We start from the raw sequence: 27,014 nt of genomic DNA on the forward strand, positions 1-27,014 counted from the left end.
TGTTTAATAAAACTTTAGTCAGATTCTAGAGCAGAAGTTACTTAAAGGAGTAAAATTTGTATAAGTATTCAATAAATAAATAAATAAAACCCATCATCAGGTAAATTACCCAAACAACACCTTTGGAGACATAGGTAGCAGTGAAGCAGCACTTCTCCATCACCCTCTAGCAAGGCAGAGCTTCCCAAGCACAGATTGTCACCCCAAAGACCCTGTTGAGAGAAGGGAGCACCAGCAGCCCCTGCTTCAGTTTGTAAGGCATGAAGTCTAAATGCAGCTTTTCCTGTCATTCCTATTCCCAGAATACTCTTGATGAGTTTAGCTAAATTCTTCACAGCTGAGGTGGACTAATTGCTGCTGGATGAACAGAGCTCAGCTGATACTTAGCTCTCTGATTAAGTTTACCTGTGCAACCAGGTGCTGTAATCATGCATGCTGTTTTCCCCTCCCATGTTACAGCTGTAGACTCTTTACTTACATGGCATGTTCCCACCTCCCTCCCCACACCCTCAAAAAAAGCAGGAAAGTTGTCCTTTAACCAACAAAGAAATTAACTACTAATATGATTGTACTGTGTGTGATGTACTTATATCCCCAACAAGGACTTACAAAGTTACTGAAATACTATCCAGTATTAAATCTGTTGCTGATATCAGTGAGAATTTGATCCATCATAGAACCATTTAAAAGGAAAACACCTGCAAGATCAAGCCCAACCTTCAAATTAACCTACCCAGTCCCATCACCAAACAGTGTCCCTACGTGCTAGTTCCCTGGGCAGCCCATTCCAATGCCTGACTGCTCACCCTGAAGAAATTCTTTCTGATGTCCAATTTAAACCTCCCCAGTACAACCCAAGAGCACTGTTACATATCCTATCACTTGCTGCCTGAGAAAAGAGGCCGATGCATACCTCACTGCAGCCTCCCCCCATGTAGGTGCAGAGAGCAATGAGCCCTCCCCTTCTCCAGATTATACAACGGCAGTTAACATAAAACAAAAAAAAATCCTTGATTAAACAACGTTATATCAATACTGGCAAAAAATTAAATTCATTCTGAGCACTAAAAACAGATATCCTCACTTCTCAAACATATTCAACTTTCGCTTTTCCCCTTGGAGGGCTCCTCATTCTGAGGTATCCTTGAAATCATTCACTCTAATTCATAAGGTGAGGTGACACATGAGATGTAACACAGATTTTCCTCTTATGGACAGATGAAACCTTCACAGTCCCCAGTACTCTAAACAGGTATTAAGTAGCTACATTCATGTTCTAAAGGACATCAAACTCTTCATCCTCTCCAAAAGCATAAATAGCAAAATAATTAAACTGCATTTATATGCACAGCAGTTTTAAAAATAATGCTGCAAATCTGGATGCCAGGCAGCAAAGAAGAAATTAAGCTATTTTAGGTATCTTCCAGGCAATACTATTATTTTGCCATAACATATTCACATCCACTTGAACCTCCCTGAAGTTACCAATATATACCAGATAGAGTAACAAATAAAGCACCTGTACATTCCATGGAGGAGACTAAACCAGAGCAAAGTGCACTGCCTCATCCCAAACCTTTCCAGCTTTACACAAGCTGTGATAAACGCAGTTTTAATTTTACATTTGCCAACAGTGACACCTGCTGGAAAGCAGCGTTCTCGTATTCTGTTTTCAGACGTGCCACATGGCAGCTCAACTTGCGACGCTGTGATGCCATCCAGCTTGCACATACACGTTCATTAGGGATAGGTTTCATCATTAAGTGAAATCATTCTGTATCACAGGTTGGAATATTCTAAGGAGCATATAATTTTTAGAATCTTACTTGAGAGGGTTAGAACAGCAGGCTTTGAGAACTGCAGTAAAACAGGGACAGCAAAGATCTTTTGACAACTGCTAAGCTTGTAGTCTTTAAGACATCCAAAATCTCATGAGGAAATTCAGAAGATTAGTTCCACAAGTACACATCATTATTTTTACACTCATATAGAAAGCAATCAACCATATTAGCAAAAGAACACCTAATTTGGCTTCTAATAGTTGGAGACAATTGTGTAAGCGCTCCTATTTCTTTTTAATTAAAAAAAGAAAAACCACATTATTTCTATTATGCATTTTTGCCTTAATATTTATCCACGAAGGTAGTTAAGGTGTGCTATCTTCCTGTCATACTGTTTTTAAGACGGAATCCCATGCTATGTATGGATCTTATGCAAATGCTCTTTGATTTCAAATGAGACTTTGCATACTAAGGAGTCTATTTTCCCATCAATGCAGAAGAGATTTACGCACATAAGTCCCATTACCATTAATGGGACTCACCCACATAAATCCCCTGCACATTGATAGACTCTCAGGATTTACATTGAAATGGGTCCTTTAGAGCCATTACAATGTCAACCTTTTGCCAGGATTTTGCGTATTAACAATACTAAGCAATACATGGCAATCTTAATGTGCAAAATCCTGGCAAAAGGCACAACATAAAATGATATGAACAGAGCAAAAAATAGGTATTTAAATATGATCACTAATTATTCATTACCTGCCCACATTCTTACTGGTTGTTTTCCAGCATCGTTTTCCCTATTAAAAATTCACCCTCTGGTTTACATGACTATCCTCTTTCCCGAGCAATTGTTACTCAAAATCTGATCCAAAGCATTTGGATTCTTCTTTCCAGCTGAAAAAAAACTTTCCTTCTATTAACTTACCTTTTAGATGGCTACAATATCTCACAGATTTCTTCTTTTAAAAGAAATGACACTTTTTTTTTTTTAAACTGATACACCTTTGTTATAAGTGTAACAGCATAAAACCAATAGCATAACTGCAGCAAGTAGTAAAGTTAGCTGAGACAGAATAGGATCAGGAAAACATCAGTTTGTAAGCAGTGAAGGATAAATTCCAAAATATGCCACTTCTGTTGAATCATTTTGCCCCTCCCAACTATGGGCAAGAAAGGTCACCTAAAATCCACGTCACAGATAAAGTTACTAAATTAAGCTACGCTGCCACTGGAAAAGTGAAATTTATCACTTATGCTGGAAGAAATGCTTGTAGCACATATCTCCCATATACAAAGGCAGCTCAGCTCTTACCTCTCATTTTGGTGCCCCACTTTCTATAGATACACATCAGCATTTTGGTACTTAAACACAAGTTAAAAACTACATTATTTCTCCAGAATTTGGTCTAGCAGTAACTGAGCAATTTAGCCCGGATAAGGACTCACGTGGCTGTTTGTACAACCACACTGCCACTGCGATGTGGCTGGGAGCAGAGTACATGATGGACAAGAACACTACACTAGAAAAACTTTCCCCTTCAGCATTCAGCAGTCACTAAAAGCCATGAACTGCTGAGTGACATGTCAGAACAGGCTCCAGGTGCAACCATCAAAGTTGGAGCTTTATCACTTCATCCTGAAATATTCCTCCTTCTAGAGAACTGAGCAGTCACTCCTACCTAATGTTATAAAGGCTTAACAACCAGACAGCAGTTAACCACTGTGGGATGAAATGTAAGCTCCCATTTAAAAAACAAATAAACAAACAAAACCTCCAACCACCAACAAAAAAAGTTGAAAACGTGCTGCTGACAATAGATATTTCACATGAAGAAAAAGTAAACAAAATAGCAAACAAATTCTCATTTTACTAGCAGCAATGTACAGGTGAAAAATCATGCTGTGGGAGACCAGTAGCAGTTCTGGCATATCCTGTTCACCAGTGCTACCTGAGATTATTGGATATACGCTTGCTGCAAAGAAATAGATACAGAAGAGGCTCCTATCATTACTTCACAAAGAAAAATGTTTTATGCTACAGATTTAGGACCTGCATCTGTTAATATATTAAAAAAAAAAGACAGTAGAATGCCAACTAGGTAACCATGGTGATTCTTGATCTCACATACACAGACTATCTGCATTGTATATGACCTTCCTTATTCTCCTCCACAGACAGCCTTAGACTCCAGTGACTTCAGTATCAGGACACAATGCCCACAGGATGAAGATCCTAAAATCAGACCTACAAAATTAAAGGTATATTTAAAAAAGTGAGCCGAGAATGTAAAAGTCCTTCAATGAATCTGGGCCTTAGTGAACAATATAAAACAAATTAAGAACAGAGAACAACCACAAAATCACACTGTAGCCAAGCACTATGTCCCAGATTACTAGAAGAATTGAATCTGATAGACTGAATGCATGGAATTTAACTGGCAGACAACTGAATTCTGCAGAAGATTTGCCAGCATTTTTTCATGGTTTTGGCAAATCTCCTCTTATTCTCTGGACACAAAATGAGGGCTAAACAAAATAATCTCTTTTCTTTGATATGCCTGATAAGGAGCCATTCTGGCTACATCTCCAAAAGGACCAGTCCAGGGGCACATTCAGAGTATGCCTGCCATACCTGTAGGACAAGTCATCCTGTGATGCAGCTGGCAAGCCTCTCTTCCCCTTTCATTTAAAGGAAAAACACAAGATGGTGCTAGAGGTGGCAATACTCCTGTTTACACAGTATCTCAGCCATTAGGGCGCTGTCCCAATTTTGTACAAGTAACATTTTCCTTTGTTTGAGGTGGTTTATCCCAGACATGCTAACTGGCTGTATGGTGCACCACGAACCAAAGAGGACCATATTTCCATGGGGAGAAGAAAGCTCTCACCTGAGACAGTGCAGATCAGGCCCTGACCCACACCTACTCCGTGACTACAAATTCAATTCAGAGTTAGACTTAAGCAGATTACCAGTGGAAAAACAGTTACACACATGCATTATTTTACAAGTTCTGCTAAATGCTGATAGGAACAGAACTGCTATGTAGGGATTTGATTTTGTCTGTGTTAAAGCTGGACAAGAAAGATCCAAAAATACAACTTAAACAAAACCAAGGTTATAGCAGGTTATATTTGCTTTCACAGAGCAGCTGTACTTCCATAATAGAAATAAAATTACCACTGTTCAACTATCCTGAGTTAACTGTGTGCTGCACAGGCTCCTAACTGAGGCCTGTACTTGTAGGCTATTTAGTTCTGGAGTTGAAAAAGCATTGTAAATCCATTAACATATGCCCATCTTCCTGCCCAGAAACAAAGGCTTTCTGCCTTTCCCAATTACCTACTTTTACCCAGCCCCAGAACTACGTATTTTTTCCCATAGTCATACTTGTTCCTGCCAGAGCTGTATGGCAGCTATAGAGCAAAGGAGGAAAGTAAAAAGACAAGAAACAATAGAGACCAGCTTAGAGCTGAAGAAGGCAGCAGCCATCCTGAGTTGCGAGACGCCTTCTGCTTCCTTTCCTTTTCTCACAAAGGATTCAACTACAGTTTGCAGAGGACAAAGCAAACAAACCTTCCCAACAGGCCAGAAGGTGGACAGACTCACAGAAGCAGTAGCCAAAATTAATCCTTTGGTTAGCTAAGGTAACATCTGCATCCTTCTCTCAGAACTCAAGTCTCAGATTTCTTACAATTTGCCCCAACCTCAGTTAGGATGAGAAGGATCAGGGAGAGTTAGCAAAACAGGTCTAAGTGGGCAAAATAAGATTGCCCAGGTACAACTGTGATCATTGAAGATATGATCATGTGTGATCAGTTGTCTGTGAACCTTCTACACAAACCTTCATTCATTTCTAATGACTGCATACCAGTAGAACGATGTTTTTCCTTCTGTAGTTTCTGTTGCTTTGCTTTTTTTTTTTTTTTTTTAATGTTTGCCATAAAGCAACCTTGTTGTGATGTCATATTTAATTCATGCTCTGTAAAAACTAGAAGTTTTGCCTCTCTCATTAGCCTACATATAAAACTTACTATATAGTTTCTTGTCAAAAGGCAAGAGGTGAGGATATTTCTGTACCTCTAGACAGTAGCTAACAAGTTCTCAAAATTATGCTTCTTTTAAAGATGACATACATTAGTATTGCACAGTGAACTTGTGACTTATTTGTCATCTAAATTTTACTAGTCAAAATTCATTTTTAGCTATTATTTCTAGACAAAAATAACTACCTGTATTATGACCAAGTGACAAAAGCCAGGAAAATGCAGAGTTAAGGCTGACACTGTATCCTTTACTCGCACTGCAGGTTAAGAATAGACAATGGCAGTCTAAGCTCTGGAATTCACAGGCTTTGTAAAACATCTATCAGAATCTCACTAGTAAAAAGAAGGCCTATTTCTTCTTTTCTTAACAAATAAAAAAATTAAAGATTTGGTTTTGTTCTACAACACAATTTTTAACATACTATAGGAACGGAAGAACAAGTGAAAGATGCCTTTTAACGATATACCAAAACTAATTCTTCACTGCAGAAAATTCAGGTTTGTGATACCTTGAGAAAGCCCTGTTTTCAGTGTTCAAGGACTTTGCAATAAAATGGGAAGGTAGGGCCTTGCAAGCACAGGTATAAATAATGATGCCGCCTGATACGACAGCATGGAGAACCAGGCAGTAACCTGAATTTCTAGGACCAAATACACAGCTCTGGAAAGGAACTACACAGCTTTATGGCCTGCTGCTGTAAAAGTAACAGCACCTTGATAGTTTACACATCCCTCTCTTTCATCCACAGTGTTGAAGTACATACTTGTTTTTAAGCTCTAAATGTAATGCAGATCTGGTCAGAAATCAATCCATTCTGGGAAACATCCAAAGAAATGACACACGTACAAGCTGATGAAATAAAAAAAAATTCTAGTACTATTGTAATCACTCCCTTTACAAGCAATTCAGCACACAAAGCAAATATTTTGGTATCTAAGGTAATTATGGATGTATAATACACACAGTGAACAGTAAGTTTGGAATCCGTCAATACATTGTACTGTGTCAATATCTTCCAACTTTTACACAATATCCCTTTGAAATTAGCATGTCTAGTTCTTTATTTTAATGGTATGATGTGACAGATCTTAAGGAATCTGTTCCAACCCAGCAGCTCCTTATTTCACTCCCACCCAAACATTCAATCTGTGTATTTCAGCTACTTTTCATAATTTTCCTTTTTCATTTATCTATAATAAGCTGATATCACAAGGTAAGTTCCTGAAAGCAAGCCAAAAAGATGTGGCATATTCTGTTTTTAATCAAATGCATTTTAACTTTACTGCTACAAATCAATTTAGAGCTTACACTGACTTGACAATTCCCTTTGCCCATTTTACGTGTTGCCTACAGCCTCATGCATCTCCCTCCCACAGGCAGGCTATGGTCTTCCAATAAACAGACTACACATACTTGGCTAAAAAAAAACCTCAAAAGAAGGCTAACTTCAAGATGGCTTTAAGCTATGAACATTACCAAATGCTTACAAGATGTGCGTGAAATCTCAGTTCTCTGCCCCACATATTGCGTGAGACAAGTTCGCACTGAGGACAGCTTCTGTCTGCTGTTAGAAGTATTTCAGAACATGTTGAAAGAAGGGGAAAATCAGAACATTTCCCAGGTATTCTGCAGTCAGTAATCTGCACGCCTGTTCACCAAAATAATTTCCAGATTTCCCTGTAGTTCATACTTGCTGCTCACTCACTTGATGCTCCTGACTTGCACTATTACCTGCACGCACAAGGAAAGTCACATTACTTGTTAGACTTGACAGGCACCTGAAATATTGTGCTGCAGAGCTTCGATAAGAGAATTTGAGCAGAAGAAACAGGAAGCATTAGAGCACAATAACTGATAGATCAGACAGAGCTCTCGGAAGGCACTGCTCCCCTAATCTAAAAAGGGGCATATTTGCACAAGGATTTTCTGCATGCATAAGTAAATAATATTCAATTACTTACATTCAGAGAGATGCCATCAAACCAGCTCTATCAAACCATGGCATCATGATGGAACTTAGTCTATTTTTTTTTAGTCAATTCTATTTTTTTAAATAAAGAAGAATGAGATTTCCTAGTAAGTATCTTGCCAACCACAAAGCAGGCAGCGATGATCTTATTCGCACTGCAAGCATTAACCTTAGAAGTGGCTCCACTTTTCAAGAGCTCTTCATGCAGTCACACCACCACCCAGTAGATTCAAAAGTGTTTCACTGACTTTACTAAATTGAGTTTGTGGGTCTGCAAGGTACCTAGGTTAAGAAAATACTGTTGTGTCCTAAGAACATTTCCAAAGCATGTGACAGGCTCAAACAGCCATGATGAAAAGCCTTTATTTTGACATTACCCAGAAAACTAGCCTTCCTTAATCTTCTAATTGAAAAAAGATATACAGACAGTAAACAGACCCCTCCTTTTTCTCACAGTTCTGACAGCTTTCTAGAGCTAAGGACAAACTACAAAGAGAGGAAAGAACCAGCTAATTTCATGTTGCTGTTGGTATGTCATTATAAGCACAGGCTCTGAAGTCGTCGAGGCAACAAATAAATCTGTGAGTGTCTCTCAGGTCCTCCTTATTAAACACAAATCAAAAGACTGTGACTTACAGTCCCCAAGTGCCATGAGTTTTATGGTCTCCAAGTAATACATGAAAATAATAGGTAAATAATGAATGACTTTTAGAATGCTTCCTTTAACCAACAAAACTACCAATACAATATTTGTTCCTGTTTTTCTCCCCTTGGATGTTGGAGGAAGAATGAAATTGTTGAGCTTCTGAGACAGTGATGACTGGATGATGGCCACATTACTTACACTGTACAATGAATTTCAACATGGTCCTCCAGAGATTTTGCTCTACTTTAAAGAAAAGAATAGAACTGGTAGAAAATATTTCTTTAAAATAGTATCTAGACTACACAATTTCACTGGATAGCAATGCATACCACAAGAAATTTGAAAAGATTAAAGACTAGTTTGATGAAAATACTGACTCAAGTCCTGAGCATTCTTACTGGACAGACTAAAATTGATTTTACTGGACAGACTGAAATTGATTACATGTACTAATTATAAGAGAAAAGATTCCAATAAAAGTTTTACAAGTAAGCCTAAAAACACTCTACAAGAACACCTCCTTCTGTACTATCTTGTATATAATGCTAAAAGTTTGTTGTCCACAGTCAAAATCATTTACTTGTTCCTTATGGCTAAATGAAAACCCAAACAGTGCTCAAAATTACAAAAAGAAGCTTCTGAAAATTTTGCAAATGTTCTATGAATTCACAGTGAACAACCTGCTTATAAAAAAATACACATCCTTTATCACAGTTTGTGCTGTACAGTAATTTTATCTGCGCTCTAAGCCTGACTCCACCAAATTCACAACGGATGGTGCATCGGGAATGTTACTAATGCAACAGTTCTAAAGGTTCACAATAATACTCGAAATGACCAGAATAATAGCAGTATCATAATGCATTGGCATTACTGTCCCAACCCTAACTGACAACCACAATGCTCATTAAAAGCCAGGTGGGAAGTCTGAAGAATTTAGAAAGCATCCTCAAATGGTAAGGGATGGACTTCATGGAACAAGGGAAAATTGTGCAGGTATAGCTTACTCATCCAATTAAGCTGAACAGTGTTATACACTCTAAAGTGGACGACTGGAAAACATAGGTAAAAGGAAAAGTTTTCCTTGCAGGCAATGAAGAACACTATAGGGCACCTGGTATTGAGGAATTACCATCCTTTGTTCCCAATCTCTTGCCGTTTTTCACATATTTAAAAATTAATGCCACCGATTGTCCACTGAACATCTCTTCCCATTCCAATACAAGTCAGTCTGATTAAACCCCCAAAGTGGCAGATAAAACAACCTAATCTCAAGCACTAGAACTATCTGCTTATGCTCAGCAGTGGTTTCAACCCATACAATAGCTCACTCACTGGGTTGCAGGCGTTTCCTTGCATGAATCGTGTTGTACTGGATTACGTCCCTAACGGAGAAAGTGCTTCTAAACTTATTTGCTGTAACTTCAGTTCCCCCATATCGTTCTATGACTGTAAACTCCTCTCATATATTACAGACTGTTTAAGTTACACATACAAGTACATAATTACACACATCTCAAAAAAAGTAGTCACTGTGTGTAGCTGAGTCTTTCCTACAAAGCCTTCACAACAGATGACTGAAATGATGGAGAATATTTACTGAAGAAATACAATAAGTGATTTATTATGCTAATTCTTCATACTCTAATACACAATGTGCTTGAGCTTGAAAGGTTAAAGCACCAGACTTGGCAACTTGAAAACAGGTACAGGTGGAGGCACTCAGCATCCTTTAAGATCCAACACGTTTGAAAACATTGGCAGCTTACAAGCACTGTGCCACAAATGGAGCACTATTACTGAGCACAGCTCAGTCCTGGAAAAAGTTTAGAATACACCCCAAATTACATAAATTCAGAACAAATTCAGAACTTCAATAAGAACTCGCATCCTAATTCATGATGATTGCTTTAATTACAAGATTACATCCTTAAAAAATGCAGAAGAATTCACAAGAAGGAAAAAAAATGATACAGAAATTAAAAATCTGTATTCTCTGTATGTCCCATATAATTTTTAATATTTCTATTAAGACAGGTCTCAAAGTTCTCAAGTAAAGTGATGCTGCACAATGCTAGGAATAGTATATATTAAGAAAAGTTTGATATGAGGATTCTTCTCACTTTGCTATAGTTTCATTTGTTAAATAATCAAAACACATTAGGTTTGACAGTATTAAATGAAGAAGAGAAGTTAAAGTTTAAGAAAGTACGTAGGAGGAAAGACACAAAACTAAAAAAGATGAAAGATTGCTTATTATAAAGTGGGAGGGGGAGAGGTGGGAGAAGATGGTTTAGCCAGAGCAAGCACCAAAAGTAGCATGCAAGCCTTTGAAAAGAAGGATTCTTATGGCTGGATCATGTGATTTATGTAACAAAGTCAACTAGTTGTATCTTTGTTTCCACACAGCACCAGGAAAGTTTCCTATTATGCACTTTGTACAGTATTTCTCAGGGTGAGAGCTCTGATGTTCTGCTAGGACGCCAAAAAGCAAAGCTATTACTTTCACAAATTTCTTCATCAGTTCTACATATATGAAAAATGGTAGACAGTTACAAGATACACAGCAGTGACAGTTCCAGAAAGTTTTTGTGAATTTTCCATGTTTGCTGTTTTATAAGTCAGTCATTAGGAGGCAGCAAATGGCTCGGAACCATGAGGGAAAACAAATCCTGTCAGAAATTGGAAGAGAATAGGAAACCAGGAACTACGAGTCGAAACAAATTTAGATACAAAAGTGACTTTTTAATGTTCTCCAATTCTATCAGATGTCAAGCTGGACCAAAGAAAATACCTCGGAAGCTGTTTGTTAAATAATTTGGGATCTCGTCAATGAAGCTGCACTCGAACTTTATGTGGTTGACTTTGGATTCTTGATAATGTTAAAATACAATGCACTTATTTTATTCCTACAGTATGCATTCTATGTTTCTATCCCAACACTATCCATACACGTGTAAGGAATAAAAAACAAATCACGTCTCGTACTGTTTCACTCAAACCAAGCAGCTTACAATGGAAAGTTGACAGTTCTAAATTGTTTTCATGGCCCTATATTTACAGCAAAATTTAAAAGCCAACGTGCTTTTACTCATGCCTCACTAAAAATAAGAGTAAGATCTTAGTCAGTAACATTCACGCCTCTCTTCTTACCAGGATACAAGATTAAGCAGGACAAACACAACACATAGGAGTTTTCTTTAAAAGAATATAAAATAATAAGAAGAAACTGGAATTTCTTCTGAGTGCCTATATTTCTGTAAAATCACCAGTACCATTTTATATTGTGGAACCAGGAAGCTGGTATTAAGATGCATTTCAAGGCAGAATCAAAACACAGGTGGAGAAATGAGAAGTATTTTGCATTCTAAGCAAGCCTCTAAATACAAAAATATTATAAAATGGGCTATGCTTGCTCAGATCTTTGAATACGACATATAAATCAGTGTTTATTTAATAGGCTGCATTATCTTCAGGATAGAACAATACAGTTATCAGTCTCTGCCTAAACAGTTACGGTAAGTAACAGAGAGATAAGAAGAGCTAAATTACATCTGCAGTATCTCACATTAATAGATTCATACAGTTGTACAGCATTAATGCTTACAATACAGAATTTATGATTAATCAAACATTCTCAGCTTCTCCAGTTATTCTTGAAATACAAATAACAAAAACAAGGCATAAACTTACCGTTTGTCAGGCACCCACGCTGTCCTTCCATCTGAGTTGGTGGGAAATAATTACCACTAGGAAATCTGGTAAGCAGAAATACAATGAAAATAAATATTAGCATGCCAAAAAAAGGGATAAACTCAGCTTTCCTGCAAGTATTTCTCCCCACAGTACTTCACAGGTAAGGTTAAAAAAAAAAAAAGAAACCAGAAAAACCCCAGAGTTGAAAAAATATAAACATTTAAAAACACAGTCCAGCAGTGTTCAAGGATCCTTGCCTCTCAAACTTTAAAGCAGCACAGACAAACGCCGAGGTGCCCATAATAGAACAAAAATCCAAGTTCTCAATCACTAGTTACGCAGTATGTGCCAGTAAGGAAGACAATTTCCAAAATAATGATTAATGTATTATCCAGATTTTTTCCTCTCTCTCTTTTCCCCTTCCCATTCAGGTTTTTCTTCTTATAAAATGCACATAGGTTTTTTCTTCCCTGTACCCTGACTCAGGCCTGGCTTTGAAATGCATTTCAATCTCTCAACACAGACTGCTTTCACTGCATTTAGAGTCCTACCAAGGCCCAGCTTTAAAAGCTACTGATTCTTTTTTTCTTTAGCCTTCCTCACAAAGGAAGGGTATTTTGTAAATTACCAGCTCGTTCAGATCAACAAAAGGTACTTTCATAGAAAGCCCCATTTGATTTTGCTCAAATTTGATTACAAGGATGGAGAAAAGGAAAGGAAGTCAAAAAGAAAAACCCCAGATGGCTTTTTCATTCATCTCAGTGAATGAGCTTTATCTGTGCCTTTTGAAACTGTAGCAGTGGAAAAGCATTTCTGTTGGCTTAAAAAACTTGACAAAAATTATTGGTTTGCCATTTCTCATGTAACTGCCATTGGGAACTGGATGAAAAGACTTTTTCATGGGATCGCCTGCTTGGATCAAAATAATGGAGATTAGGTATTTCATTATAAATTACAGTGGGAGATAGAGCAGGCTGTCATATTAATAGCAACCTGCTCATGGCCTTCAATGGTAGCTATTCTACTAGACAAAGGACCAAGGGGGTTGTCTATTGAACTTGTACTTTAGGCCTGATCAATTTTCTATCATCAAGGCAAAAGGTGAGGTGACTAACAAAAGAATTCACACATGACTGACCTCATAAGCCTATAGATAAAACAGCTTAAAGAAACAAAACACATCCTGAAATTATGGGTGATAAACTGTATAAAGGAAAAAAGAAGAAGAGAAATGATAGAAAAAGGGAAAGAAAGAGCATGTGGGCTATAATTCTCCCTCCCTTCTTAGGTGAATGGACATATTAAAAGCTACTTGTTTTCAGCTGCAGATAATTGCAGCGTTTGCTTTGCCACGTTTTGCCTTAAATCTTTCTGTGTACTTTTTCTCCAACAGTAACCACAGCATTGTGTTTAACAGAAGTTTCAAGAGCCATACCACGCACAGAAAGGATTACACATAACATCACAGACAGAAAGGTGTCACACAGGCATTACATTTATACCCAAAGTGCAGCAGTAGATGCCATCATACATATCAGTACGCTTTTACACAAAACCTGGCTAATTAAGTGAAAGTTGGGCAACTGAGTTAAACAGCAAGAACATCCCACACAGCCGAACTTCTTGGGAGCCTTCTTTCACTCAGACAGCAGTGAATTTCATACAGCATGTAAAAACAGAATGTAAAATGCCCCTAATACATTTCGGTATTTTAAAAAGTGTATTAGCTGCATTTCTTGTACTGCTTCCCAGGAGATAAAGACCCTTTTCCAGCAGCAGCATTCAACTCCATTCAACAACCAGCTGAAGAAATAAGGGGTGAAAACTTCATTCTCCCAAAGTCAGATATACCTATCAGCATAACACAGGCTGATTTCTGTGAAGATTTGCTCCAATCTTGTTATATACAGACTGAATTACCTAGAACTCACTTATACAAAGAACTCATTTATACAAAGAATAGTTCCTGACACATCTTAACCCTGGTGGACACTTCCCAAAAGACTTCTAAGTGGCCATATTCCTACCCATGGTATATGGGTACAAAACTAAGGTAAAATTCTAAGATCAAGAAAATATTTGCATTTTAAAGCTACACAGCAACCAAGTTGTCAGCAGTGTTCAAGGATCCTTGCCTGTGCCAACTTTCTGAGTTATTTAAGAAATTTTCCCTTCAGCCCCAACAGCACAGTGCTGCTGCAGTTTCAGAAATGAAGCTAGGCACTGATTTGTTGCTACAACTAACAGAGCTACCTGTCTGCAGAGCTGTGTCTATGTAAAGACACTGAAATGATTCAGGCTGAAAATGTGCAGTTTTTAGTGAGGTAGGATCCAGAGCCAGCTAGACAAAAAAATTGGAACCTACAACGGCAAAGGGTAGGGAACTTCTGAGCCACAACTTTGCTGCAGAAGTTGGTGGGTTGCTGAATTTCAGACCAAGGCAAACTGAAGTGGTGGATGCACCTTTCCTTCTTCACCTCCCATCATTACATAGCAGTTCTAAATAATTCATCATAAACACCTTTTCTGGAAGACAGGCAAAACAAGAGCACCATGTGTCAAGCTTTGTCTGTCATGGCAAAAGCTGCAAATTACTTCCATAGCACATTCCTCTGTATGTAGTTAAAATACTTGATACAGTATTGAAACTAGTAGAAGCCTTAGTGGCAGTGGTATCTTCCCATTAAACCAGAGGTGCACTGATAATTTTTAAGTGATTAGCAATTAATCCCAAGTTTACATCCTCTATGTGGTCTATACTGAGTAGTTACGAAGAAAGAGCTCTTGTAATCATTGTAGATAGCTGTCTGAAAGCACCAGCTCTGTGCTCAGTTAGGCAAACTGAACATTAATAACTATTAGAAAATGAATATAGGCTGAGCAGAAAGTGCATTTTGTTGCAGCCTCAATACAGTTTGAGCAGGAAAAGCAGAAGGCAATGTACCAAAGGGCATATGGGTACAATTATGCACTTGAGAAGTAATTAAGCAACCACTGCTAGCCACTGAGGCACAAACAGATTTGACCCACAGAATGTAACTGAAGCAGGACACAAGTAATTACAAAGCTTATCAGGAATTGTCACCTACATCTAGGTAAAAGCACCAGCAATTGGTACAAGGAGAATTAGCAGTATTTGAGGTGATTTGAGACTGCAAAACATAGTTGATGCAAAGGTTGGCTTAATTTTTGCTAGCTGCTGAATAACAAGCCCCAGTAATAACCAGCACTGATAACCCCCAAATCAGTTGTGTAAGAATTTGAGAATACCTTTTTCACTTTTGAGTGACAGCACATGTTTGTCTAAATTAATTTTTCAGGTAAACAAATAAAGTTCAGGAGAACAGAATGCAGTCTGTTTGGATCTACTGACTCCAGGGTAATTGTCATTGCCAAAGCTAATGAAAATAACAGAGAGACAACTTGAAGAAAGACACGTCCACCTAGGTAATGTAAATACAGAGTGTGCACTCACAGTGAGCCAAACCAATCAGAAACTCCAGAATAACTTCTTATAGAAGAGCCATAAAAGTTGTTCCCTTCTGAGGGCTTCTCTCTGAGATGTGTTTTGTTTGTTCTCAGCTTCCAAACTGCAGACTAGTTATTGCATTTTCTGTAACACAGTACCAGTGCTAAAGACCTGGAGAAGAAAAAAGGCCTGTTATCCCCAAAACCTCCTAAATTCTCTGGTTGGCAAAGACACTTAATAGCACAGCAGCTAACTGTCCCATTAGTTCTCAATGAAACATCTGGATTTAAAAATTGCTTCTTGAATGTATTTTCTGAATGTCTTTGCAAGTCATTCTTATAACACATACTTGAAGCCCAGCACTCAGCATGGCACACAGCATTTGGCTAAAGCAGCCAAATGAAATGTCTTGTTTCCAAATGAGGCTCATCTTAGCAAAAGATCTTGCTTGTGATTCCCTGAAAAATATATACTCCTCAATCTCCAGTCGGAAATTTATGTTAAAATTCAGCATACATTTTTGCTAATGTGCAACAACAACAAGAAGCAAGGGCAGCTGATGCTACAAAAAAACTTTGATATATATATTTAAGCAAATACATATATTTGCTTAAAAATAAGGCAAAGTAGATTAATTTTTTTTTTTCCAACCAGTAATGGTAAATAGATTATAGAGATGTATTTTACAGTTAAGGAAAACAGTAACATTTCTAATTCTTAGCCCAGTGTATGACCAAAGTGGCATGCAGGCACATGCAGTAAGATCACTTCTCCTATTTGTGCACTACTTTGTAGTCAGTCATCTTTAATTATGCTAGGAAGGAAGAGAGCTAATAAGCATAAGGAGTTTGCCACCTACCATTAACATTTTAAACCACTGTAGTTGCTATACCCAAGCAGCACAAATAGCATCTGAGGAAAAAATGCTATTGGTCAGAGAAAGTAAAACCACAAGCTTGCTTGTTTTGAGGATTCTGACTGTGTAAAATGAAAAAGTAAAACTATCAATAGCTGTTAAATAGTCTCAAGTAGAGGAGATTCATTTTTGACACAAGAGAGGCAGAAGAGAATGCTCGGCCAGGAACTCGCTCCCATTTGGACAATAAAAGTTCTACTGAAGTGGTTTGGTTCATTTTGGTCCTACACTGAGGCATGTAAAGCCATTTCCAGAGCACTCAGGATTTAGAAGTGAAGAGCCCTGAATTTCACCTGCCACCTAAAGGAAGGCAACAGTGTAAAGCACACTCAGCATGAAACCACATTAAGAAAAAGTCTCCCTCTTCAACCCTCACCCCTACCCTAGCTTTTATTCCATTCTAACTTTCCCAGATTTGTCAAACCATTTTTAGTATGGAACATATGGTTCACGCTATACAGACATTTCCAGAACGACAGTCCATTCAAACAGTGGAATTTTAAATCCTTATTTCTTGGATTAAAGAAAAAATAATGACCATCTTAGTTGAGGTAGGGTGTTCAGTAATTTTAACTTAAGGCATTTTTACAAACTAAATTAAAAAAATCAAAATGTATGCAAAAAGATCAGTCATAGATTTGGACAACAAACAAGCAAACAAACCCCACAAAACCCAAACTGTTGTCATTTGGAGAATACCATGCGTCATTAAGGACCTGTAAGATCCTGAGTTGACAGCCAGAATCTAATCGGTCTGTTTTGACCCAGTTGGGAGTGGGAGCACCGCATCTGTGGCCATCTGTGAGCGTACACCTAACTCAGTTTCAGGAATTGAAGAGTCATACATGCAAATAAAACATCAGAAAGTATTAACTACATTCATAATTTCACTACATTTTTTCATTGATGTGTGACTACATGCAAAACTTAAAAGAGAGTCACGAAGTTACCCCAAAACTGAACCTGAGCAAATGGCGAGGCTCGAACTTGAATTTACGAGTATCATGAAAAGACAGAGCAAATAAACACAATGCAGATTAAAAAGCAAGATTTTAATAGACTCAGAAGCGGCAAACAAGGTTGCCTGGAACAGACGCGTGGAAAGAAAGAAAAAAAAAAGGCAAAAAAAGAAATAAGGCAGATCCTTTTTGAAGAAAAAATAATCTAGCAGAGTGCTGATCGCTTCAGTGTGAAGAAAGGATATAGATATTTTAAGTTTCAGCCATCTTCGGTAGAAGTTAATTCCTTACTGATTTCAAATAGAAGAGGTAAATATCAGACAGTGGAAACTGTCCAAGCATTAAAAATCAGCAAAGGCAGTGCCAGAAAATGGCCAGATAAACTGATGTGAGACAAAGGATAGAAATAACTTCTACAATTCCAAATACGAGGAGCACCAAAGAGCAATACTGGTTGGTGGGCAGCTTAAAGGCGAGGTACTGACATACTGCGCCACGACTTCTGAAGTGTTTACTGCTTTATTGACCATTGCTACCAAGAAGGTCAATTGTAATTAGCTGGAGTCCACAACTGAAAACTACAAACTAAAGGGGTCAGTATCAGGAGGGAACGAGGAGAGAAAAGGTCACAGAAAATACTTAGGTCAAATAATTTGAAATGGGCTATGCCAGTTGGCATTGGTATTAAACTTGCCTTCGGGAAATGGATGAGTATTTCAGTTGATACTGATTGAAAGCCATTAATATTAGAATTATTTCTGAAGACATGATGGATGGATATGGGTACAAAAGCTTTTGAAAGAGCAAAAATAATGCCTGTCTTTAAAAGGAGGAGAAAGAAATTGCAGACTGGCCACTCTAAATTTCTTTCACAGTTAAAGTCACCTCAAAGAAAAACAGGAAAAGAACAAATATGAACACGGATTCTTTAAGGTCTAATGAAGTAAGACGCATTGTGATGCGGGAAATAACTGATGTCATATTGCACAGTTTTAGGAAGACTTCTGGCACCATCTCAAGTCTGCCTCTGGTCCGATCAAGGAACATGATCTAAACAGTACTTCTACAAAGTAAGTAATGGTAGAAAAAGAATTACAGTGCAGCTATCACTGATCCACTGTATACAAGGTAGAAGGCACAAGTTCTTGTTCAACACTGAATACATTACTATTCCTTATTTTCACCATTAAACTGATGACAGAAGAAATACACTCCCACAAAGTATGCATACAGGTCTAAGGTGGGCAGCTCTGCTGGCACACTGGGGGACACAATTAGAGTCTGAAAAGGTCTTCGAGGAAATAGTCTGAAAAAGATTAGCTGTGATGCAAGGATATTTCCTTCTCAGAAATAATAAACTGCAGAAATGTAGGTTGAGAGTCAATGTAACAGCTCTGTGCTAACGGATCCACATCAGAAGCTAAAACTGAATCTACAAAGCTGTTGCATATAAAAGCAAGTCTTCATACTGGAGGCCTTACAGACAGAATAAAGCATGCCCTGGATGCCACCTGAAATGATCATTTTGCTGCACTTGCTTTCGATGAGACCCAAAATGGATTTCTGTTGAGTTGTGGATATTACCTGCAGGCTGAAATTCAGGTGAAGAATTTGAAAGAGCAGCAGTCTCAAAAGCAGTATACGAGTAAAGACTGAAATAGTGGAGATTTTTCTAGAAAAGCTTTTTCTTGAAAAACATCATTCTAACAGAATAGAAATGTGCACTCATGTAAGAGAAATGGAAATTTGTGTTAGACTTGATAAAAGCTTTGCAGAGGTAAATGTAGATATGAAGAAAAACAGACAATCCCTGTTCAGCTTTAGAAACTAGTCAGAAAAATGTCTGCTGGAAACAGTTTAGATATAATGGATTTTACATTTAGGAGAAATTTAACATTCTTCCAAATTTCTTTCCACTTGTTCCCTTACCTTAAAATAACAAGGCACAAAAGTAACTGAAAATATAAATACATCAAATTTTGTTACAACTTTTAAGCATGTCAAAATGTAAAGTATCTTTTCCTCTAACTTTATAAAACGAGAACACTCTCTGAGGTAAATAGGATCAGTTATGCCCCATCCTGTCCTCCTTTCAGGGTCACTTGTCCTCAAAGGGGTAAATGACAACAATATCATCTGACAACACCTCATCTTAAATCTCTAGGAGTCATCAACCAAACAGGAAACCTCACTACAATCACCTCCAGATGCAAGAAATGAGAATGCTAACATACAGGACAACAGCATTTCATCCAAAAACCCCCACAAAACAAACAAGAACAAACAGCACCAAAACCCACACTAAATTACAGTAATCTGTGTAAATAGCCCGAAGAATGTTTTCAACACAGGAAGATGCAATACTCAGACATTCAAACGTTCTTAATGCTTCTTTGATTGAATCAAATGAAACTCTTCTCCCCCTGGATATCCTCTGGTCACATTAGCCCTAAGCCAACAGTACAGTCACACGGTATTCGTTACAGGGCTTCCATGGTGCAGGCTAACGCAACTGATTTCCACATTCTGAAAACTCTGGTTTCAATTACCATGACAACAAGAACACATAATGATATACATGCACTGAAAGCAAAACTGGACAAGTAGAAAGCATCCAGAGCACTGTGTGTGTGTGCATGCATGATTAAAAAAAAAAAAAAAAAAAAAGGAAAAAGAGTGGAATATATTTCTTTTAATGTTGTATTTTCACAGAAGACCTTAACAGATAGCAGTAAAAATTAAATGAATATGAATTAAGTGAACACGACTAAAACTATATGATTACCCCACACTTTATTTTATTGCATTTGCCAGCTACTTTCCAGTCATTGGAATCAGAAGTTTACAAAATTGTGCCCAAATTAAAGATTTATTTTTAAGAAACATCTGAAAAAAACCCACTCCTCATTTTTGTGGAATATCACAACCTCATCAACTTTATGGCCAATAATATACGTCAACACAGTTGTGAAGGATTGTAACCAGTCTCCATGCCCATTCCTTGCTACTTTTGTTTGGTATCAACAAATACTTCAGTTACTGTCAGCTAGCAAAGGCTGTGGTGGCTTCTGAGGTTAAGAGGAGACATCTTTAGGACAGGACAAGACTGAGGTCACCAAACTCATTTAACTAGGACACTGAAGTTGGTAGCTAAGCCAGTTATTAGTTTCAACTACTGAGCAAGGAGCAAAAGTCTATTACCATCCTTCTGAGCAATCAGTCCAATTCATCAAATTATACCCACGCAATTTCCCCTCTCTGACATCTAATTTCTTGGATGGAGAAAAATTTACTTTGCTGTAAAATACTAAAATGAAATGGAATTATGACTTCTGGACTACAGAACCAGACACTGACCAGTTTTTCTAGAGAGAATATCCATCTTTTCCCAGGACACAGAACCATTCAGTACTGCAAGCTCTGGCCTTGCCAGCACATGGGATTCGGCCAGTCAGGATCAGGGCAACAGAAGCTTGTCAGTAAGCTGTACTGGTCACCTGTGTTTGGTAGAAGCTTTGATATTCCTGCTTTCCCAGCCTGGTGTATTAAAGGAGCTTGGGCAGATTACAAACTAAAACCAGAAATAGCACTTACCAAGCTGATTTCAAAGGACAGCCCTTATATTATTGAACTGATAAGTTGATCCACATGCCTTACTTTTAAAATGAATAGAATGAATGTCTTTGAATGTCCTTCAGAACGTGATACAGAAAAGGAAATTTCACACAGGTATGAAAACATTAAACACACACCCACAGGGGAAAAAGGAAAAAAAAAGCAAGAATGTGAGTTCATTTAAATGAATTATAGTACTCTCCCTACTGGGGACAAGGTTTTGTCTGAGATTTTATTTTTTGAGATTCAGAGTGCTAAAAGAGAGAAGTTATTTCTGACTGTAACGACTAAAAATAGGATTAATCCAGTCCTGCCATGACTAAACAAGAGAAAAGACTAGCACTTCTCTGACAGCGCATCTGTGACTCTGCACATCCTTAGGCTCTATGTAATCCACAGCAAGACACAACAGCTCTCAACACCCCAGAAGGAAATTCTGTGTCATGATTTTTCACACTGAAACCAACAGCTCAAGGTAAGGAGGTCTCAACACAGTCCCTGAGCAATGAGAAAGTCAGTGCTGCAGACACTGGGGAACAAACTATATTTTCTCATGCAGTAGTCAGGAAATGAGTTATGTCTGTCCTATTTTCACTATACCAACTGTAGCAACACACTGTACTCACCAAATTTGGCAGATAGGCACACGTAATCAGGCAAAAGATTCAAACCACAGATTAAGTTATTGAAAGATATTGAAAAGCAAAACAAAGGATTGGGAAAAGTTTTGAGCTATTAGGCGGCCAGCAGCTTTTTGAAGAAAGAATAATGTTCAACTATCTTAAAACAAACAAATTAGCACCCTGAGAACTGCAATATTGTTCACTCCTTATGTTAAAGTCCAATCTAAAGGTAGGTCCACAAAAATAAATACAAATTTTCGGTCTTAAGTAAACTGTTTCTCCCATGGATAAAGCTGAGCTCATTAGCATTCATTTCTAATATAACCCATTTTTAGTCTTCTTTGCTTGTTTCTGTAGGATAGTTAACATCAAGATATAAAAATGAAAGCTCAGTTTAAGAAAATAATAATACTAAATCTATAGAGTATCTGGCTTGTGAACTCCATTGAGAATAAGCTCTTAGATTACCCTAACAAAGACCAATTAATAAAATTATAGTTGTTGAAAAAACAGTATTACAGGAGGCTACCCTTAGCATCTTCAAGCTTCTGAAACAAGTAACTAAATTTAGTTTCTGTGTATAAAGTTCTGCAAGTAAAGAGCAAATAAGGGAATACAGCTGTAGGCACAGCACACTCCTCTTTACACATAAATTAATCTATATTAGCTTTATGTAAATACACAAGGATATTTAAAATCTAATATATAATATATTAATAATGCATTATAATACATAATATAAAGATTTTTTAAAATCTAACTTCTGCATTCAATCTAGGAATTTGAACTGGACAAACCAGAACTCACAGCATTGCTTTCAACTCCACACAGCAACCTGCAACACAAGCAGGTTGCCTTTAGCAGCTGCCTCCGCATCTTTGTAGTGTACCAAAAGCTGTAGCCCCAAGGTTCAGTTCTGCAATGCATCTTACATGAAAGAGCTTTTTCCCATTCCACTGCCACAGGTCTTTTCCCATGTTGTTCAATACAAATACTTTCTCAGCTGACTTTGGCCACAGAGTCTGAGAAGGAAGCAGACTAAAGAGCTCCTTTTTGCTTGTCTTCTTTCAATTTTTGTTGTTTTTTTTTCTCCATCATATATGTGTTTGCCTTTATGTTCCTAAATTAAGAAGTCTGCAATGGAAGTTCAGTCCTCAGCAATCCTCTGAATCTTGGGCAATGTATAAAAAGTAAAAATTAAAGTACTAACATATATTAGGATGATGTTATTTCTAGCAGAGCTCCAGTCAACATCAGTTCAAGTCTAATTTCTCCTTCAAGACCATGTAATAATGTACCATGGAAGAACTTCATTATAATAATGAATTCAAAGGCTTTTACTGTTTTATAAGCAGTGACGAAAACAAGTTTGATGTGAGACAAAACAATGAGTTCAACCAGCTCCCTGATTAACAGAGCCCCGTTTCTGTTCTTCAGGCATCTGAGCGAAGTTCTGCCCTTACCCAACGGGCCGTAAAGTTTCAGCTGCTTCTGTTTCTGCTTTTTTTATGACTAAGCTTCTGATCTCCAGAAGCTTCCTTCATCGCAAAAGAAACATCGAGGTGTTCTCCTTGCACACTGAATTCATGGTCAACAACTGCCAAGTAACCTGATGAAACTCACTCTGTTTTATTTAAAAGTACTTACAGTAAAACTTTTGCAAAGGAAGAAATTGCATGCATAGGTATAATTTACGGTTGGATGTTTCTAACTACAGCACAGAGAAAGTAAGTCCTTCAGAGACATGCCGAGCACCTTCTTCTCATTTTCCCCTCCATGCCTCCCTCAGCCCATGGGACACTTACTTTATTCCACACATTTTCTCTCCTTCACATCCACAGCTTCAAGTTAGGGATTAGCTTGGGAAAACTCTCCACCTTAAAATTAGTTAACTAGAAATTGGGGCTAACTTTACTAGGCATCGGTGGAAAGGAGCAGCCAGTGTGAGGTGAGGCCCCCTCAGCCCCAGACGCTCACAAAATGGCCGCCCCACAGGGGTGAGGGGCTGAGGGGCCTGGAGGCACCTCTGGGAAAACAGAAAGAAAACGCTGCATGGTTGTGAAAAGTGAGAGAAGGCACGTGAGAAACAGCCCTGCCGGTGCCCAGGTCAAAAAGGAAGAGGACGAGGCTCTGGAGAAGAGTAACAGGTAGGGATTGAGGCTGCTTAAAAGCAGTTCTGAGGTACCTGTGTTGCAAAACGTACCTCACACACCCAAGATAGGAAAGATGAGAATGTTTCTCTAGCGGTTACTGAAATGCAAAATCCGTTATTTTCTGCCATCCTTACAAAGCACAGTCCCTGAATGGTTCACAGTAAGTTAAAGCAGGTCACGAAGAGATGGTGGGACTGTGTGACAGAGCAGAACGCATCAGAGCACTGTACCACTCTGTGTTGTACAAATGTTATCTGGGACAATTAATGCTATTTTAACAAAAATGAGTTATAACTGGGATTATAAAATTGACATAGTAAATTGCCTCATTGTTTTTGTTATAAACTGTGGAAAGATATAACCTCAAAGCATGCTCTTTATCGTACACCTTAGACACACCGCTTTGGAGATGCACCAAAAAAAAATAAAATCCAATAAATAGGAAAAATATTCAATTATTTTGCTTGTAGGCACATGGGAGGTTTTAGTAGCTCATACAGATGTTATAAAGAATTTAAGAAAATGCAGGTGTACTTACACAGCATAAGACCACTGACACAGAGCAGCTCAGCCCTGGGCCCTTCTCTCACTTCTCTTTATGAATCATTTCTTACTTTACAGAACATACACACAGATTCACAAAATTATTTTAGGTGCACAGCCCCTCAGTCATCATCTCTGTGACCTTGTGATCTCAAAACAGCATTGTAAACCAGGAGTTTAAGCTTCCAAAATGCAAAGAAAATGAGAGAAAAGACTTTTTATCTATATATGCTTCTAAAAACAAAATATATTTTTTGGTACTTGCATGAAGGTATGAACATGGCCTGTATGCTGTTGTCTAGTTCATCGTATCACTAAAAATAAATGAGCAGAAGTTCTTCCTTCTGAATATAGAAGCAGTTTGCCATATGCACTTTATAACAGCCCCCTCATTACAGAGAACCTTTTCACCATATGATTGTATATACTAGAACAATTAAATTCAGAATTCTCAGGATTTTCTTTAAATGAGCTGAATGGCTGCGAAAGGTGCTGGACTGACAGCTCTGATAAGTGAGGTCCTCTTTCATCTGCATTAATACAGTACAGAGAATAGCAATGCAACTTTTGTTCACACTCTCCTGGGTATGTAATTTATCCTTGACCTTGAGAAGTATCCGTTTAATCATTAGCCTCTCTGAGGTGATAACAAGAAAGGCAACCATAGTAGTACAAGGCACCTGTTCATTAGGAAGTAGACTGAGAAAGAGCATCAGCTCTTCTCAGCACAGAGCACCACACATCAAGAACTCTTCTACATGCGGTTGATCCTCCTTTCTGCAAGTAACACTGGTGTTCTCGGTAATGTATTTTTAAACAGTGGCAGGCTCATATTCCCTTTGGCTGAAAGGACGGAAATTAAAACCTTTTGAAAGGTAGGGCAAGTAAGAGACCTAGGGCAAGAAATATCTGACCATTTAAGCACCTTTTACATTCACACTGTCTGCAATAAATGGCAGTGAGCTATGTAGTTCTCCCCAGATGCATATTCTTGCTATTTATGAGACTGAAAAAGGTATGTTTGTGCTCACCTCTTCAGAGTATCAGTGCATATGGTACTCTTTCAGTGTTTGATACAATATTTACGAAAAAAGATTCTCAACCAGAGTCACCTGTGTTCTGCTGCACAACTGAAAAACAGCCAAACTAACTTGCTACAGAAAAAGAAAAAAGCTGAAACAGGTATGAGCAAGTTGCATGCAAATCTTTTTAACAGATTACTCTGTTGTTCAACAACAATGCACAATTTTCATCTTAGATAAACAATTCCAATATTAAGGACAACAGAATCTACATATACTATAAATGGATGTTTAACACGACATAATGACAAAGATCCAGTCTTAAAATTCTCATCTGATGGCGATTGTCCTACAGGGAGTAAGCATTAAATATTTCTGTGCATCTTCAACATTTTTACCAAGAGATGAAGAGGCAAAACACTTTCATGCATTAGTGATGAAAATACAAGAAAAAAAGAGAGGAAAAAAAAAAAAAAAAAGATAAAAGGAGGCAGAAAAATGAAGTTAAATTTAAAAGATATGTATAATCTGAGAGATATTAACATGGTGTCCCTACACCACATTAAAACATTCATTTAACAAAGATATTTTGAAGTGAAAGCTTGTATAATTTGAATGTGCACGGACACAACAGAAGTAAAGGTTTTCTGGGTACCATCTTATAATTGTAAGTAAAATTCATACTTTGCAAAACAAAGAGCAGGCAATGCTTGCTCTGGCAATCTTAATGGGATTTTTATTCCAGTGATTGATATTCGGTGCCTCCTGCAAATTACCAGTGTTGGAATTTCCCTTTTTGAAAGCATGTATTTGATATCTGGACTGCTTTTTTTTTTTCCCCCTCCTTCCTCTCATTTATGTGTGTGGTTTTCCTTTTAACCCTCACCCCTTTTAATTTAAATAAAACTCTAGAAGGAAAAAAAAAAAAGAAACAGAAGATCAGAGGATGCGAAGATGCCTTTCTGGGAACTAGCAAGCAGTCTCAACAGTAAAAGAAGCCAAGTGATCTTTCAAGTGGGCTATTACTGTAGTTGTGGGAGCAGAATAATGAAACTGAACAGAATAATTGGCCTAAATATCTGGTTAGAGGGCTGGTACAGAGAAAAGAGCATGAAAGGCTCTACTAAAGCCACAGAAAGGTGGGTGTTTCTGCAATCAGCACAGAAAAAAAAAAGAAAAAAAAAAGCACTGTAGAAGTCTGTAAACTAAAGAAGAGGGGGAGGGGAATCACTGGAAAGAAATCCAAGCAGAGAGGGGAAAAAAAAACACCACTTTCAAATCTGGAACTCTGAAGGAAAAGAAAGCACTTGATGGTATTTTGCTGACATTCCCGGGATGGCAGTTAGGAAACAGCAGTTGGTAATGCAGGATCAGAAGTTACACACAGTAGGAGATGCATGGGTGGCTCCTGAGATACATGTGGGAGCACATCACTTTTAAAATAGGGACAAAGATACAAATTGGCTGAATAGTCTTGTAAAATCAGATATTCCTGAAGACTTCAGCTATCACTGCAATGAGAAAATAAACAACCATCTAAACTGGTCATTTCCACCAGATGAAGACTT

General features: G+C 37.9%; 1 long non-coding RNA gene across 7 annotated transcripts in view; it reads right to left on the reverse strand.

Annotated features, from left to right (window-relative positions):
• The window catches only part of LOC128082703 (uncharacterized), a 248,835-nt gene that overhangs the window by 207,180 nt on the left and 14,641 nt on the right, over window positions 1–27,014 (reverse strand). For 6 of the 7 annotated variants that reach the window (XR_008207802.1, XR_008207804.1, XR_008207807.1 and 3 more), the window contains one exon: window positions 12,144–12,208. This is a non-coding gene — a long non-coding RNA (uncharacterized LOC128082703). Of the gene's footprint in view, window positions 1–120; window positions 256–12,143; window positions 12,209–27,014 lie in introns of those variants that run through there. The other variant, XR_008207806.1, reaches the window with a different exon arrangement.

Source organism: Tympanuchus pallidicinctus, unplaced genomic scaffold, assembly GCF_026119805.1.
Source record: "Tympanuchus pallidicinctus isolate F22 unplaced genomic scaffold, pur_lepc_1.0 scaffold22, whole genome shotgun sequence".
Classification (NCBI taxonomy): Eukaryota; Metazoa; Chordata; class Aves; order Galliformes; family Phasianidae; genus Tympanuchus; species Tympanuchus pallidicinctus.